Below are 16,996 nucleotides of genomic sequence, written 5' to 3' on the forward strand. Positions count from 1 at the left end.
GAGCGGCAAGGAGCGACGGAATTGGCCAATGAGCGCGGAGTTAGCTGGCGCCACGCCCCATATGTACGGGGCCGAGAGATTGCGAGTTCGCGATTGAATTTTTCACCACGAACTCGCCAAATGCGTTCATCTTAGTTTACTGAAGCCGAGCAATCTTGAACCGACCGCGGTGACATAACGAGCAGAGAATCTGCTCGGAATCCTGCGAGGTCGGTGGTTTGAACCATGGCTGAGTCGCATGAAACACTTTACAGGTGGGATGTGCTGTTTGGTACAATTGGTACAAATCGAATGTCTTGTGGGCTGTGAAACTTCAACCTGGCTCTCAAGGGGGGGGGGGGTTGTTTGACCCCCAAAAAGGGTATTTCTTGCTTTCTTCCCAGAAACTACACGACCAATTCCAATGAAACTTGATCACAACCTTCATCATCGACGATTTACCAAGGGGTGGGGTGGGGGGGGGTGCTAACCCCCCGCCACGAAAAATAGGTATTTGCTTTTTTTCTTGGAAACCACACACTATTTCCATTAAACTTGACCACAAATTTCATCACCCATGATGTACCAAAGTTTGTTCACGACATTAAAAAAATATTGGGGTTTGGGGGGGAGACTTTCAAAAACTACACTACACTAAAATTACACTACACTAAAAACTGTATTTGCCTTCTTCGAAACTACACAATTTCCATGACACTTGACCACAACCTTCATCACCCAGGATGTAGGAAAGTTTGTTCACGCAATAAAAAAAAATAATTGGGGTCGAAGGAGGTTTACACGGAAGGGGGTTGCCCCCCCCCCACACCCCTAAATAAATATTTGCTATAACAATGGTTCATTGGTACATTTTGCTGATTCTGTGCCACGTTGACTTGCTATTTAGTGTCATTATTCTACCAGGTGCACACCCAGTGGTATTGCCCCTATTTTAGCCCACCTGAAACGTAGTTCCGGTGAGCTTATGGGATGGCGCGTTGTCCGTCCATCCGTCTGGCCTTCCACAAATATTTTCAACTTCTCTAAAACTACACATACGATTTCGATGAAATTTTACCACAATGTTCATCACCTGAAACACATTCAATGCACCAAAGTTTGTTCATGGCATTTAAAAATAATAATAATGATAAAAATAATATTAATAATAATAATAATATCGGGCCCAAGGTGGTCTTCAGGGGTCGCCCCCAAAATATGTGTGAGCTTTCTTCTCTGAAACTACACATACAATTTCGATGATGCTCGACCACAACCTTCGTCATCAATGATGTGCCAAAGTTTGGTCACACCATTAATAAAAACAAGCTCAAATGAGCTAATATCCTTGTCCTCTAAATGATGACATCATGAAAACGAATATGACATCAATGTGATGTATCAGGTTTAGGTCAGGTATGGAAGCATGTGCCAGAACAGCGCGTCGCTGCATCCACTTTCCGCTGGTACTCCAGGGGCCTCCGTCTGGCCTTCCCCCAGGCAATGCCAGGCCCCTCCTCATCTCCGTGAGGTGCTGGTCAACCTGCTGCAACCATGAGGCACGTGGTCGGCCCATTGGCCTCCTCCACTCACGAGACTCCCTCGCTGAGAGAATCTGGTGAGCAGGATCAGCGTCAGAAAAACGCGCCACATGTCCATACAGCCGCAACTGACGCTCACGGACCATGGAGGTAACAAATCTCATCAGAGTCTCTCTCTGCAACCACTCGATGGACACAAAATCTAACCAGCGATAGCCAAGGATTCTCCGAAGAGAACTGGTACCAAAGGAATTAAGTCTCCGTCTCAGATCCTTGGTCAGAGTCCAAGTCTCGCATCCATAGAGCAAGACTGGAAGCACCAAGGACCTGAAGACTCGGACTTTCGTCCTCCCGCACAGGTAGCGGCAGCGCCACACCCCATGACCCAGTGAATCCATGACTCCCCAGGCCTGACCCAGACGTCTATTGACCTCTGACTCACAGCCAGCAGAGATATGAATATCACTGCCAAGGTAAGTGAATCTCTCCACGACCTCAACATCCTCACCACAAACAGACACAGACAGGACAGCAGCATCCAAGCTGTCATTGAAAGCCTGGATCTTAGTTTTGACCCAAGAAACCTGTAATCCCAGCAGCTCCGACTCCTCATTCAGCACCTCGAGCGCCCCCAAAAGGATATCTAAAGTCTCCGCAAAGATGACTGCATCATCTGCGAAATCAAGGTCCGAGATCTTGACATTCCAAAACGATGCACCGCAGCTTGATCTCTCCGACATCCTCCCCAGAATCAAGTCCATACAAGTGCTGAAAAGTGTGGGGGCCAGTACACACCCCTGATGAACTCCAGTAACAACTGGAAATAAGTCAGGGATGGTATCACCACACTTCACAGCACTCTCAATACCAGAGTAGAGTTCAGACATCAGATCGATCAGTTTTGGTGGCACCGCACAAAGGCCAAGACTCCTCCAGAGGGCATCCCGATTCACTGAATCTAACGCTTTACAGAGATCAACAAAGGCTGCAAGCAGCCCCCGCCGAAACTCTCGTCTGCGTTCGGTGAGGACACGAAGAGCAAGTATACGGTCAATCGTTGACCTCTTTGGTGTAAAGCCTGACTGCTCTGGACGTTGGTGCTCAAGCAGATGGTGGCGAACCCCATCAAGAATTATCCGAGCAAAGACCTTGCCCGGCACTGAGAGCAGCATCACCCCTCGGTAGTTGTTGCAGTCTTGGCGATCACCCTTCCATTTCCAGAAAGGGACAACAAGGCCACTCTTCGAATCAGTTGGGATGATGCCTGTTTATTTCAGGCAGAGCAAAAACTGCATGCAACAACATGAGTACAGCATTTCCACCAGCCTTGAGAAGATCAGCATGGATGCAACAGATCCCTGCAGCTTTATCCCGTTTCAACCGGTTCACCACAGCCCGTGTTTCCACAAGCAAAGGTGGACCACAGTTGATTGGAGGGTCAGCAACAGGGATTGTAACACCCTTGACGTCTAACTTGACAGCTGGGGGATCAGCCTGGTACAACCGCTCAAAGTAACCGGCCCAGCGGGCCTTCACTTCAGACTTCTCTGTCAAGAGCCTACCACTTTCTGCTCTAACTGCAGTGCTCTGAGGGATGGACTTGGATGAACACAATGCGCAAATTCCCCTGTAAGTGGCACGAGAAGCACCTGTCCACAGGTGATGCTCTACCCCCTCACAGATTCCTTGCACATAGTCCTCCTTGTCCACCCTCAGTGCACTTACAGTTTTATGCCTCAGCTCCCTGAACAGCTCAGCTCTGCCATTCAGCCTGGCCCTGCAACTCTGGTCAATGGTATCCAGTGTCCCTTGAGACAAAATTCTTCTTTGCCCTGCGGTGAGTTCCAAGACATCCACCGGCAATGTCAAGGGCGGTGGTCTTGAAGGCACTCCACAACTCTTCAGGACCCCCCAAAACACCCAGACCCTGCAAATGTCCACTCAGCCTGTTCGCAAACTCCTCAGCTACTCTCTTATCCTTGAGCTTGCCAACATCCAGCCTTGGCTGGGATGGTACCATTCTCTAGGATTTAAAGTGCAGCTTTAGAGTTGCTACAACAAGCCTGTGGTCAGTATTGAGGAACTGAGCACTCCGGTAGACCCTGCAGTTCTGGATCATCCTCCAGCGACCGTCAATGAGGACATGGTCAATCTCCTTTGCCACACTGCCAGCGTTGGAATACAAAGTCCAGCGATGAGCTTGTGGGCGCTGAAACCATGAACCAGCCACCCTAAGTCCATGACTTCTTGCAAAGTCAAGGAACTTAGTGCTATTCTGGTTCATAGTTCCTGACACATGGGGACCAACACATGTCTCATAACCATCCCTATCAGTTCCAGTCGATGCATTGAAATCCCCCAAGACTAGAAGTGTATCTCGTCTGGGGCACTGATCAACCACAGACTCGAGCGTGGCCTAGAATGTGTCCTTCACGGTGAGGTCACTCGCCTCAGTCGGAGCATAGACAGAGACCAGGGAAATGACACCTAAGGAGTGACGAATCCTTAGTCTCATAATACGCTCATTGACCAGTGTTACCTCAATTATCATTGGGGTCAGCTTATTAGACACAGCTACAGAAACTTCTTGAGTATGGTAACCATCAGAGCGACCAGACCAATAGTAGGTGTAACCACCCCCCATTATCTCGCCGCAATCCGGTCTCCGAACGTCAGAGAGTGCTGCAATACCGATGTCCAAACGCTTGAGCTCAGATGATAACAGAGACAGGTGATCATCCTCTCTTAGGGATGGGACATTCCAGGCACCCACCCGAAGGGACCGCCTCAGGTTTACCCAAGGAGACCGCCGTCTGGTGGACGACACCACAGCACCACTCCGACACACTCTCCCGCAATCTGACCCAGGGATGTTACGCTGTGGTTTCCCTCCTTTCATCAAAGATTGGGGGGTCCCTAAGGCTTTGCCCCAATCCCATCATATAGTGAGCTGCCCTGCGAAGGGAAGCTGCACAGGAGGTACTCCCACAGCATGGCTTTTCAGATTTTTTTTGCCTTTTTGTGCTTTGCGGAATGAAGGGTTTTACGGTGGCCGAAGTGCAAATCCTGCCACCACCCTCCTAATAAAAAGTAACCCAACTGCAGGAGGACGTCCGCAGACACAGTTGGGCAGTAGATATGGGTGGCCGTTGGCTCACAAGGAGCTTCTCCGCCCTGTCAGGTTTGCAATAAATTATCTGTGCTAATGCCCGGCTTGATTTCCGCAAACAAAATTCAAACAGCTTGCCTAGTTTCAGAGATAATGGTATAGGTGATTTCCATTAGTGGCAATATCATGACGTCAACTCTTTTTCTGGGAAGAATTTCCAAAATCGGAGATGGTTACTGCCTACGTGTGGGCTTTCTGCATATACTGTACATGGCAAGTTTCAAGAAGATCCGATGAAAACTCTGGGTTGTGAGACAAAAAATGTCAAAAAATAGGAATGACGTCCTAAAAATTGATATGACATCTTAGTGATGTATCATATGTGCGGTAATTCATCTTTTCTCATGCAATGTTCGATTCCCGCAAACAGAATTTAAAAAGCTTGCCTAGTTTCATCGATAATTTTTTCGGCGATTTCCATTAGCGGAGATATTTTGACGTCATAACTTTTTTTCTCGGAGGAATTTTCAAAATCGGAGATGGTTACTGTCTGTGCAGGGTATTTTTACATATATATGCCAATTTTCAGAAAGTTTCGATGAAAACTGTAGGCTGTGAAACAACAAGTTTCATGAAGATCCGATGAAAACTCTGGGTTGTGAATCAACCAGGAAGAATTTCCAAAATCGGAGATGGTTACTGCCTGCGCCGTGGGCTTTCTGCATATACATGGCAAGTTTCACGAAGATCCGATGAAAACTCTGGGTTGTGAAACCAAAAATGTCAAAAAATACGAATGACGTCATTAAAAATTGATATGACGTCATAGTGATGTATCATATGTGCAGTAATTCATCTCTGCTAACGCCCTGTTCGATTCCCCCAAACAGAATTCAAAAAGCTTGCCTAGTTTCGGAGATAATTTTTTAGGCGATTTCCATTAGCGGAGATATTTTGACGTCATAACTTTTTTTCTTGAAGGAATTTTCAAAATCGGAGATCGTTACTGTCTGCGTAGGATATTTTTACATATATTTGCCAAGTTTCAGGAAATTTTGATGAAAACTGTAGGCTGTGAAACAAAAACGTCCACAAGAACAACAACATGAGTAAGACTTGGAGATCCTCCACGAGGATCTAAAAAAAATTGGCTTCTGAAGGTGTCTATGGAGGGGGGTGGGGCTACCCTTAAAATAGGTATTTGCCGTCTTCTCTGAAATCACACACACAAGTTTGATGAGACTTGAACACAATCTTCATCACCCATGATGTAATAAAGTTTTTTCATGCCATTAAAGAAAATCTGGGTCCAAGTAAGGGTGTGCAGTGTGGTTTCCCCATAAAAATGTATTTGGTTTCTTCTCTGAAACTACACAATTAAAAATAAATTGGAGTCCGTGGGAGTTTATGGGGAGGGTGGGGTGGTTGCCCCCTAAAATAGGGATTTGCTTTCTTCTCAGAAACTACACACACAATTTCGATGAAACTTCACCACAACCTTCATCAGCCATGATGTACCAAAGTTTGGTCACAGCATGAGAAAAAGCAGGATCTAAGGGGTTCTATGGAGAGGATGCCTCCCAAAATATGTATTTCCTCTCTTCTCAGAAATTAAACACGCATGTTTGGTGAAACATGACCACAACCTTTATCATCCGTGATGTATCAAAGTTTGTTCATGGCATGAAAAAAAAATCCATAGGTATTAACTTTCTTCTCCATTACATGTTTTGTGGGTCATCTACGCTTACCAGTGGTTCCTTGTTTTTATTATCCAGCCGCTACCATGTGAGTGCCCAGGGGTATTGCCCCTATTTTTAGCTCACTTGGAACATTGTTCCAGGAAGTTTACGGGATTGCTCGTCATTCGTCCGTCCACCAACACTTGCAACTTCTTCTCTGAAACTACACACGATTTCGATGAAACTTGACCACAGCCTTCATCACCCAGTATGTCAGAAGTGGGAGTAATACGCACACCTTAGGGGCTTCCTTTCCTTTGGTGTACGTATGTTGTTCGTGGTGCCAAACACAGCACATTCTCTAATGACTGCAATCCAGGGTCATGAACGAACGTATAGGTCAGCTCCCACTCAAATGGATCTTTGTCAGTTGGTGTCTGTGATTTCTGAGTGACGTTACAATGACCACATCAACAGCATAACGTGTTTGAAACTTGTATTTCAAATAAACAAATGAGGAAGTCAAATGAGGAAGTTCACCATTACATACGAATACAATGACCAACTCCAACTCCCACGTTGGGTTTTTCCGCCGCTCAGTGTCTGTCCTGCTGGCACGAGTCACATGTGTTCACCTCATCCTCCTGTCTGTCATTGAATTGAATTGAAGGGCTGTCAAACCTTCAATTCCCGTTGCAGTGTCCTCTCTCTCACGCTGGCCCATCCAGGATGATTTCAAGAGCTCAAAGGAATTCATTCCGGATATGCAATCTTAATGAGTTTTAAACAACCTGATTACAATTGTCTCCACATGTTAACAACCGCTTCGGACATGAACACCTCGTTTACTCAGAGTTTAATCGAACACGGGACAATGGAAACACTCAGCTCGTCACATATAACCCGTCTCTTTACACCTCCCTTTCAAGGGTTTATATAGTATCACAGAACAATTCCGTGTGTTCCAGCAAATGTGATTCTCGACCTCACTGGAAGTTTTGTCTGAGAAAATCCCAGCATCTTCACAAATCTCACCAGGCAGTTTACAATACAATACTGCCATCTACAGTCAAAATTAGCTCATTACATCAAGCAGTTGATATTACAATTTACTGATCCATGCTAAACAAAACTTATTGACCACAACCTTCATTACCAATGATGGAGGAAAGTTTGTTCACGCTATGAAAAACAAAATTGTGGGTCTACAGAGGTTTACAGGGAAGGTGGTTGCCTCCAAAAATAGATATTTGCTATAACATTGGTCCATTGGTATATAAAAAAACAACTAAGATATAACCATCAATATTAATCATTCACAGGCATTTACTAATGTTTATGAACAAATCTCACAACAACTAGCTTTTAATTGACAGGGTCCTCAGCATCTTTGGGGGCCTGAAAGGGTCTTAAAGGTGTTGAATGTTCGAAGGCGTCTCAGCTCTCTAAAAGGTTGGAAAGTGCATTCATATATTACATAATTAATCGACGACGTACATGTGTGAAGTCAAGGTGCAACTGACGTTCAAACAGTATGTAATTAATAGACATCGTCACATGGCTTCACTGCTCCGTGGACAGACTGAACTTTTTTTGGGCTGATATGTGTGTGTGTGTGTGTGTGTGTGTGTGTGTGTATATATATATATATATATATATATATATATATATATATATATATATATATATATATATATATATATATATATATATATATATATATATATATATATTGTTACGGTTGAGGAAATTCGCAAACCACCATTCAGGTCCCGTAGTTGAAATATCTCTGTAAGTACATGTGTAGTTAGCCCCAAACCCGTTGTTTAGAAGGAATAAATGTGATTCATTCGGGCTGCGACCCTTTAAGATAGCCGTTTTTCTGTTCTATCTTTATTTTGAACCAACCACGTCTCAACCGCCATCACACAACAACCACCAACCGCAACGCCGCTTCACAACAACATCAACAACGCCAACAGCCATGACCTTTACCTTCACAACTCGCTCCCGCAAGCATCGCATCACCGCCATTCCAAACGTCGCCATGGCCATGGACCAGCACTTTAAACCCTCCACCACCTTCGCCTCTCCTTCTGCGGCCATTCCCGCACCGCTTGTGGGCACCGAGCGTCAGGCTGTCCTGGCCTCGTGCGGGACGCGCACCGAACCGCGGGTGCAAATTGCGGCCTTTCCGAGGAGAAGTCGGATCAGGAATGATACACGCCCACTTCTGATCCGTCCAATCAGCAAGCACGGGGCGGTTTGGCCCCGCCTCCAGGCGCGTCGGAGTAGAATCGATATATGCAAATTCGAGGATCAAGGGGAGACTCACGCCCCTTTTTCTCCGTCTAATGGGCGAGCGTGGCTCCACCCCCGAGCTCGTTCTGATCCAGAAATTTGCATATGGGTTCTCCTGCCGGACTACAAAGCGCCGAGCGCAGGGTTGAGTCGGGCTCAGTCAAGTCAAGCAGTTTTCGGTCAAGGCGAGTTGGAGAAAAGGTCGAGGCAGTCAAGTCGGGTCTGGAGAGGAGCAGTCTGTGGAGCCGTGAGTCAAGTCGGGTCTGGAGAGTGGCAGTCTGTCGAGTTCGGAGTCTGTCGGGGAGCTGCAGAGAGGGGAAGCCTGAAGCCTGGAGCACGGTCGAGGTGGTTTGCTGCAGTTGGCTGAGGAGAATTGGGGAGGAGGTCGAATAGCTCGGGTCCGAGGCAAGGAAGACGGCGGTCGGCGACGAGGTCGCAGTGGAGTCGCTCGTCGCGGGACCCAAGCAAGCCAGCTATCCTCTTTCCCCAGAGCATCAACAATTCCCCACCTTTTTTCCCCCGCGCTGAGATAGTGCGAAAAGGGGGCCCCATTCCCACCCCACTCAAAGCAGTGCCAACGAAACCCGCGAAGGAGCGCGGAGTCAGGGCGCCGCCACATTTGCGGCTCATCACAAGACACGGGTAGGATCCACCCGGTCTCGCGGCCCACAGGCCCCATCTGCCCCCTTGTCTTTGAGGGTGGCCCTTTTCTTTTGCTTTTGAGTAAATGTGTTGTCGGCGCCGTCTGTAAAGTAAAACTGTGTAAGTGTTGCCGTGTGCTCGCATTGTCGGTAGTAGATCTGCATTGTTGTGTTTCTTTTGTAACATCTGCTTTTGGTGCATAATTGTTGTAATTGTATATGTGTGCTCTCCGTGTGCCGCGGAATAAATGTGAATTATGTTGAACTGTTTTTCCCGTTTCGCTTCGTCTTTTCTTTAATTGAATCTCCATCTTGCTTCACGTAAAGGGTTGGTAGTGGGCTTTATACGCCCGATAATTAATCGGAACCATCGAGGCCGATGATAACACCGCTCGGTTATCCCGATAGTACGAAACGGGTCGCTTAAGTGGCCCGTGTCCGGAGTCGACCTGCGGCGAGGTGCGATCGCCCGGTCTACCCTCCGCGTGGGTACTTAGGTAGGTCGAATTTAGCGAACAACCCTATCCCACGCGGGGGGCCGATTGGCACGATCGTGGTGAGGCCGAAAGGCCCACCCATGACTAGATCCCGGCGTTAGTCCGAGAGGGTCACGACAGAATTGTCCGTCCGGTGGGCGACGTGCCGCTATTCGAGTTACGTGGCCGTTCGCACGCCGGCGGGCGTGAATTCGCAACAATATATATATATATATATATATATATATATATATATATATATATATATATATATATATATATATATATATATATATATATATATATAAATTTTGGGTGGCCGCTTCACTGCGGGCAAGTACCTCCGCATCACAGGATTTTCAGCGCATCACAGGATTTTCCTTGAAGAGGTTTTCTTCCTGTGCTGGTAGCCAATGGCCAGAATCGCAGGGGTCCCATGCAGAGTATGACAGCCAATATTTGACATCAACCTGGACTGGTTGGAACTGCAAGAGCAAGAGCTGCCCTTGACGGTCTCACAGCGTGTGGAGATGCGCCGGCACGCGGTATCCTTCGGCCAATGGGCCTGAGCCTTCCTCCTAAAAGGGTTGATCAGCACTAGGCTCCAAGGATTGGAGCATAGTAAAGACCTCCCCTGGTAAGTTGTGCTTGGGCCCGTGGCCTCGTAACCTGGCACCCTGAATGTGCTGCGCAATTTGCCAAAGTGCTCCTGGTGGTTAACCCTGGGTGGCATCATGGGCCAGATCCTGTGATTTATATGATATAACGAATATAATTACCTGCTAATGTTGTATAAACACAACTGAAACCTGAAGTGATATCAAAAACACAACTCCTGACACAAAATCACGATAGTAAATTTGAAAAACAAAAGAATAAGCATCGTGTTTGCCACATGGAGCTCTGAAATTTGCACACGAACCCTGAACCGAAAGTACCGGAAGTCAAGTGGTTTCTCATTTATTGTTATCCTCACCATGTCGATACTTTCTTCCTCACAATATCAATTTAAAACTTGCAGGTTGAGCATTTCAATCAACTACTGATACACCAAACCATGCATATTATCGAAACAAGGTAATATTACCATGTGGACACAACCTTGTTTATTGAAAAGAATATCCTGAGGGGCATTGCCTGTTGCACTACTGAGTCTAACCACTTCTGTAAGGGTAATTTTATGATGCAAAGCGTGTTTTTTAGGGTAGCATGCTATTCCAAATCTTCTAACCTCATATCAAGTCATGAACATTTGGTGGTCTTGTGTGTATATATATATATATATATATATATATATATATATATATATATATATATATATATATATATATATATATATATATATATGTATATGTATGTATATGTATGTGTATATATATATATATATATATATATATATATATATATATATATATATATATATATATATATATATATATATATATTGTTGTGGTTACCAGATTCGCAAACCACCATTCAGGTCCCTTAGGTGAGGTATCTCGGTAAGTGCATGTGTAGTTAGGCCCAAACCCGTTGTCTAGTGGGAATACATGTCATTTATACATGCTGCGACTCTTCAGGATAGCCGTTTTTCTTTTACTATCTTTATTTTGGACCAACCGCCATGATCACAACCACAACAACAACCACCAACCACAACGCCGCTTCACCACAACCGCCACGACCTTTACCGTCACAACTCGCCACCATCGCATCACCGTCATCTCGCGCCACTCATGGGTACCGGTGTTGGACTCATGCAGAACGCGCGTCGAACAGCGTGTACAAAATCACGGATTTTCTGCTTCAAAAACGGATCAAAAACGACACACGCCCACTTTTTGCCGTCCAATCGGTGAGCGAGGGGCGAATTGGCCCCGCCCCCAGGGCGATCGATATATGCAAATTTGTGGATCAAAAAGCCTTCACGCCCACTTTTTCTCGGGCCAATGGGGAGCGAGGTGAAAGGTCAAAGGGAGGGGGTCAAAGGCGAAGTTACGGGGGGATAAAAGGACGGTGTTCGTCAGTCAAACAAGAGAAGGTCGGAGAGTCAGGAACGAGAGAGTCAGCAGAACGAGGTCGGAGAGTCAAGAAGAGGAGAGTCGGAAGCAGAGGGTCAAGACTTCGCGGGCGGTGGAGCTGCTCGTCGTGTGCGTTGGAGTCGGAACGGAGGGGACGGAGCTGTGGAAAGGCGGCGACACCAGACGAGGGGGTGCTCGCGTCGTGCAGGAAGCTGCACCCGAGGGAGGCCGACAGCGCGACCTGGCCGAGGTGGAGACGCTCGTCGCATATAATAAAGATCCTCTATACCCCGAGCATCAGCAACCCCCTCCTGTTTCCCCCCGCGCTGAGATAGTGCGACCAAGGGGGCCCCGTTCCCACCCCCTGCCAGGCACTGTCCACGAGGCCCGCGGGTTGCGGGGCCATCGCCGCTCCGCGTCTCATCACCAGACGGGTAGGCCCGACCCGGTCTCGGCCTCAGGCCTACCCCATTCTTGAGGGTATTTCTTTTCCTTGGTTTTGGGTATGTGTTGTCGGCGCCGTCTGTGAAGTAGAATTGTATAAGTGTTGCCGTGTGCTCGGTAGTCGGTATTAGCTCTGCACTGTGTTTTCACTTTTATGTTTGCTTTTTGTGTAAATGGAATTGTGTTTTCTCTTTTTTTGTGCATTTGGTGGAATTGTATTTGTGTGCTTTCCGTTCGTCGCGAATAAATGTGCTTTATTGTTGAACTGTTCTCCCGCTTCGCTTCGTCTTTTCCTCCATTGAATCCCCATCTTGCTTCACGTAAAGGGTTGGTAGTGGGCTGAATACGCCCGATAATTAATCGAACCGTCGAGGTCGACGATAACACCGCTCGGTTATTCTGATAGTACGGAACGGGTCGCTTAAGTGGCCCGTGTCCGAAGTCGACCTGCGGCGAGGTGCGATCGCCCGGTCTACCCTCCGCGTGGGTACTTAGGTAGTTCGAATTTGGCGAGCAACCCTATCCCACGCGGGGGCTGATTGGCTCGATCGCGGTGAGACCGAAAGGTCCACCCGTGACTGGTTCCCGGCGTTAGTCCGAGAGGGTCACGACTGGATTGTCCGTCCGGTGGGCGACGTGCCGTGATTCGAGTTACGTGGCCGTTCGCACGCCGGCGGGCGCGAATCCGCAACAATATATATATGTACATATATGTGTGAACCGTTTTTACAGCCATTTTTCCCTGCTGTGCAGGGGTTTGGCTTTTTGTGAGGCAATGTTTTATGGCCGGGTGCCCTTCCTGACGCCAACCCTGGTCGCCTCTTACGACACACAGGGATATGGTACACCTATTCTAACCGGGGCATACACCGGGACCAGTACACTGGCACTCATTTCGCCGACCTCGGAAGGATGACAGGCTGAGTCAACCCCCTGGTGTTAATTCAGCAGCCAACGGGGCTTGAACTCAGGACACTGGGATCCCAAGCCGCCACCCTAACCACTAAGCCAACACCAGGCTTATATATGTACATATATATATATATATATATATATATATATATATATATATATATATATATATATATATATATATATATATATGTATATATATATATATATATGTACATATATATATATATATATATATATATATATATATATATATATATATATCATACACATATATACACACATACATACACGAGGTGTGTTCAAAAAGGATCTGACCTTTGTTCATAAAAAATACTCGTATCCAGATACAACAAACTTGCACTAATCTCTTTCAAAGTAGTCCCCTTAGGCTGCCACACACTTCTCCCAACGGTTCTGCCACTGTCGGAAGCAGCGCTGGAATGCCTCTTTTGGGATGGCGCACAGCTGGTCCGTCGAATTGCGCATGATGTCTTCTCTGGACTGAAATATGGTCCCTTTCAGGGGCATTTTCAGCTTGGAGAAAAGCCAGAAGTCACACGGAGATATGTCGGGAGAGTTGGGAGCCTGACGAAGTACAGGTGTGTTGTGTTTGGCCAGGAAACTCTGTATCAACTGTGAAGAATGGGCGGGTGCGTTATCGTGATGGAGCTGCCAATTGACTGCTGCCCACAAGCATTTACACAAAAAGCAAAGGAAAAAGAAAATAAGTCGCGACTACCCTTTTCGTGGCTGGTAAGGTCCGGCCGTTTGCGTCGCACAGCGTCACGAAGGAGACGCAGTACCTCTTGCTAGTACTCTTTGGTGATGGTTGTGCCGTCTTGTGCGTACTTGTGATGAACCATGCCACTGGAGTCAAAGAAGACGGTCAGCCTGACTGACATTGCTGCGGACCTTCCTTGCTTTTTTTAGCCTCGGGGATGTTGGATGCTTCCATTGTGATGACTGGAACTTTGTTTCTGGGTCGTACCTATAAACCCAGGTCTCATCGCCAGTGCTCACTGTGTTGAAGAAGTTGGGATCACTGTTCACAGTCTCCGGCAGTTCCTGTGCGATCTCCAAACGGAGTTGCTTCTGCTCGATCGTTAGCAGCTTTGGCACGAACTTCGCTGAGATTCTCCTTAAGCCAAAGTCCTCAGTCAAAATGGAATGAACGGATCCAATGCTGACGCCCGCCTTGTCTGCAAGTTCTCTGACCGTGATTAGACGATCCTGCATCAGCAGGGTTCTCACTTGGTCAATGACAATCTCATTTCGGGATGTTGGGGGCGTATCAGAACGTGCTTCACTTTCCACTGATGTGCGACCATCTTTGAAGCGGTTGTACCACTCTTTTATCTGTGTGGTGCCCATTGCTTAGTTCCCGAAGGCCTGTTGAATATTGCAGATCGTTTCCACTTGGGAATCACCAAGAGTTACACAAAATTTGATGCAGTAGCGTTGTTCAAGTTTTTCCGCCATTTTGTCAAAAACGAAAATCCGACGGCACTCACTTACACTTCCTCACTCATCGGCAATCTGTTGGCGACTGACAGCTTCTGCAGGCGGGAAAATATTCACGCATATGAATTAGGATCGCCTACATACGTGCACCAAACCATGCCTCCCGAGCTTCATTTGTTTACGCACGAAAAATTAAGGTTGGATACTTTTTGAACACACCTCGTGTATATATATATATATATATATATATATATATATATATATATATATATATATATATATATATATATATATATATATATATATATATATATATATGTATATATATGTATATATATATATATATATATATATATATGTATATATATATATATATATATATATATATATATATATATATATATATATATATATATATATATATGTATATATGTATATATATGTATATATATATATATGTATATATATATATATGTATGTATATATATATATATATATATATATATATATATATGTATATATATATATATATATATATATATATATATATATATATATATATATATATATATATATATGTATATATATTGTTGTGGTTACCAAATTCGCAAACCACCATTCAGGTCCCTTAGGTGAGATATCTCGGCAAGTATATGTGTAGTTAGGCCCAAACCCGTTGTCTAGTGGGAATAAATGTTATTCATGCGTGCTGCGACTCTTCAGGATAGCCGTTTTTCTTTTGCTATCTTTATTTTGGACCAACCGCCATGATTACCACCACAACCACAACATCAACCACCAACCACAACGCCGCTTCACCACAACCGCCACAACCTTCACGTCACACCTCGCAACCGTCGCATCACCACCGTTCTTGCGCCGCTGTGGGTACCGGTGTTGGACTCGTGCAGGGCGCGCGCCGAACAGCGTGTACAAAATCACGGATTTTGTGCTTCAAAAACGGATCAAAAACGACACACGCCCACTTTTTGCCGTCCAATCGGTGAGCGAGGGGCGAATTGGCCCCGCCCCCAGGGCGTTGGAGGGCGATCGATATATGCAAATTTATGGATCAAAAAGCATTCACGCCCACTTTTTCTCGGGCCAATGGGGAGCGAGGTGAAAGGTCGAAGGGAGGGGGTCAAAGATGAGAGGGCGAAGCTACGGGGCTGATAAAAGGACCGTGTTCGTCAGTCCAGAGAGTAGGAGAGTAGGAGAGTAGGAGAGTCGAGAGGGAACAGAGAGTCAAGACTTCGCGGGCGGTGGAGTTGGCAAGAAGGAGCTGGTCGTCGTGTGCGTTGGAGTCGGAACGGAGGGGACGGAGCTGTGGAGAGGTGGCGAGGGCAGACGAGGGGGTGCTCGCGTCGTGCAGGGAGCTGCACCCAGGGAGGCCGACAGCGCGACCTGGCTGAGGTGGAGACGCTCGTCGCGGGACAATAAGAATCCTCTATACCCCGAGCATCAGCAACCCCCTCCTGTTTCCCCCCGCGCTGAGATAGTGCGACCAAGGGGGCCCCTTTCCCACCCCCTACCAGAGACTGTCCGCGAGGCCCGCGGAGTTGAGGCGCCATCGCCGCTCCGCGTCTCATCACCAGACGGGTAGGCCGACCCGGTCTCGGCCTCAGGCCCGCCTCATCCTTGAGGGTATTCTTTTCCTTGGTTTTGGGTATGTGTTGTCGGCGCCGTCTGTGAAGTAAAATTGTATAAGTGTTGCCGTGTGCTCGGTAGTCGGTATTAGCTCTGCATTGTGTCTTCGCTTTTACATTTGCTTTTTGTGTAAATTGCATTGTGTCTTTTCTGTGTGCATTTGGTGGAATTGTACATGTGTGCTTCCCGTGTGCCGCGAATAAATGTGCTTTATTATTGAACTGTTCTCCCGCTTCGCTTCGTCTTTTCCTCTATTGAATCCCCATCTTACTTCACGTAAAGGGTTGGTAGTGGGCTGAATACGCCCGATAATTAATCGAACCGTCGAGGCCGACGATAACACCGCTCGGTTATCCCGATAGTACGGAACGGGTCGCTTAAGTGGCCCGTGTCCGAAGTCGACCTGCGGCGAGGTGCGATCGCCCGGTCTACCCTCTGTGTGGGTACTTAGGTAGGTCGAATTTGGCGAGCAACCCTATCCCACGCGGGGGCTGATTGGCTCGATCGCGGTGAGACCGGAAGGTCCACCCGTGACTGGTTCCTGGCGTTAGTCCGAGAGGGTCACGACTGGATTGTCCGTCCGGTGGGCGACGTGCCGCGATTCGAGTTACGTGGCCGTCAGCACGCCGGCGCACTCAGGAATCCGTAACAATATATATATATATATATGTATATATATATATATATATATATATATATATATATGTATATATATATATGTATGTATATATATATATATATATATATATATATATATATATATATATATATATATATAT

At 46.5% G+C, this 16,996-nt stretch overlaps 1 long non-coding RNA gene across 1 annotated transcript in view; it reads left to right on the forward strand.

The window, feature by feature from the left end:
* The first annotated feature begins 2 nt into the window (after positions 1-2).
* Positions 3-16,996, forward strand: part of LOC147035074 (uncharacterized) — a 24,313-nt gene continuing 7,319 nt past the window's right edge. Inside the window, exons 1-2 of the long non-coding RNA XR_015061262.1 lie at positions 3-254; positions 384-489. This is a non-coding gene — a long non-coding RNA (uncharacterized LOC147035074). The remainder of the gene's footprint in view (positions 255-383; positions 490-16,996) is intronic.

Source organism: Eptatretus burgeri, chromosome 1, assembly GCF_056783735.1.
Source record: "Eptatretus burgeri isolate ZD-2024b chromosome 1, Ebu_testis_v1, whole genome shotgun sequence".
NCBI lineage: Eukaryota > Metazoa > Chordata > Myxini > Myxiniformes > Myxinidae > Eptatretus > Eptatretus burgeri.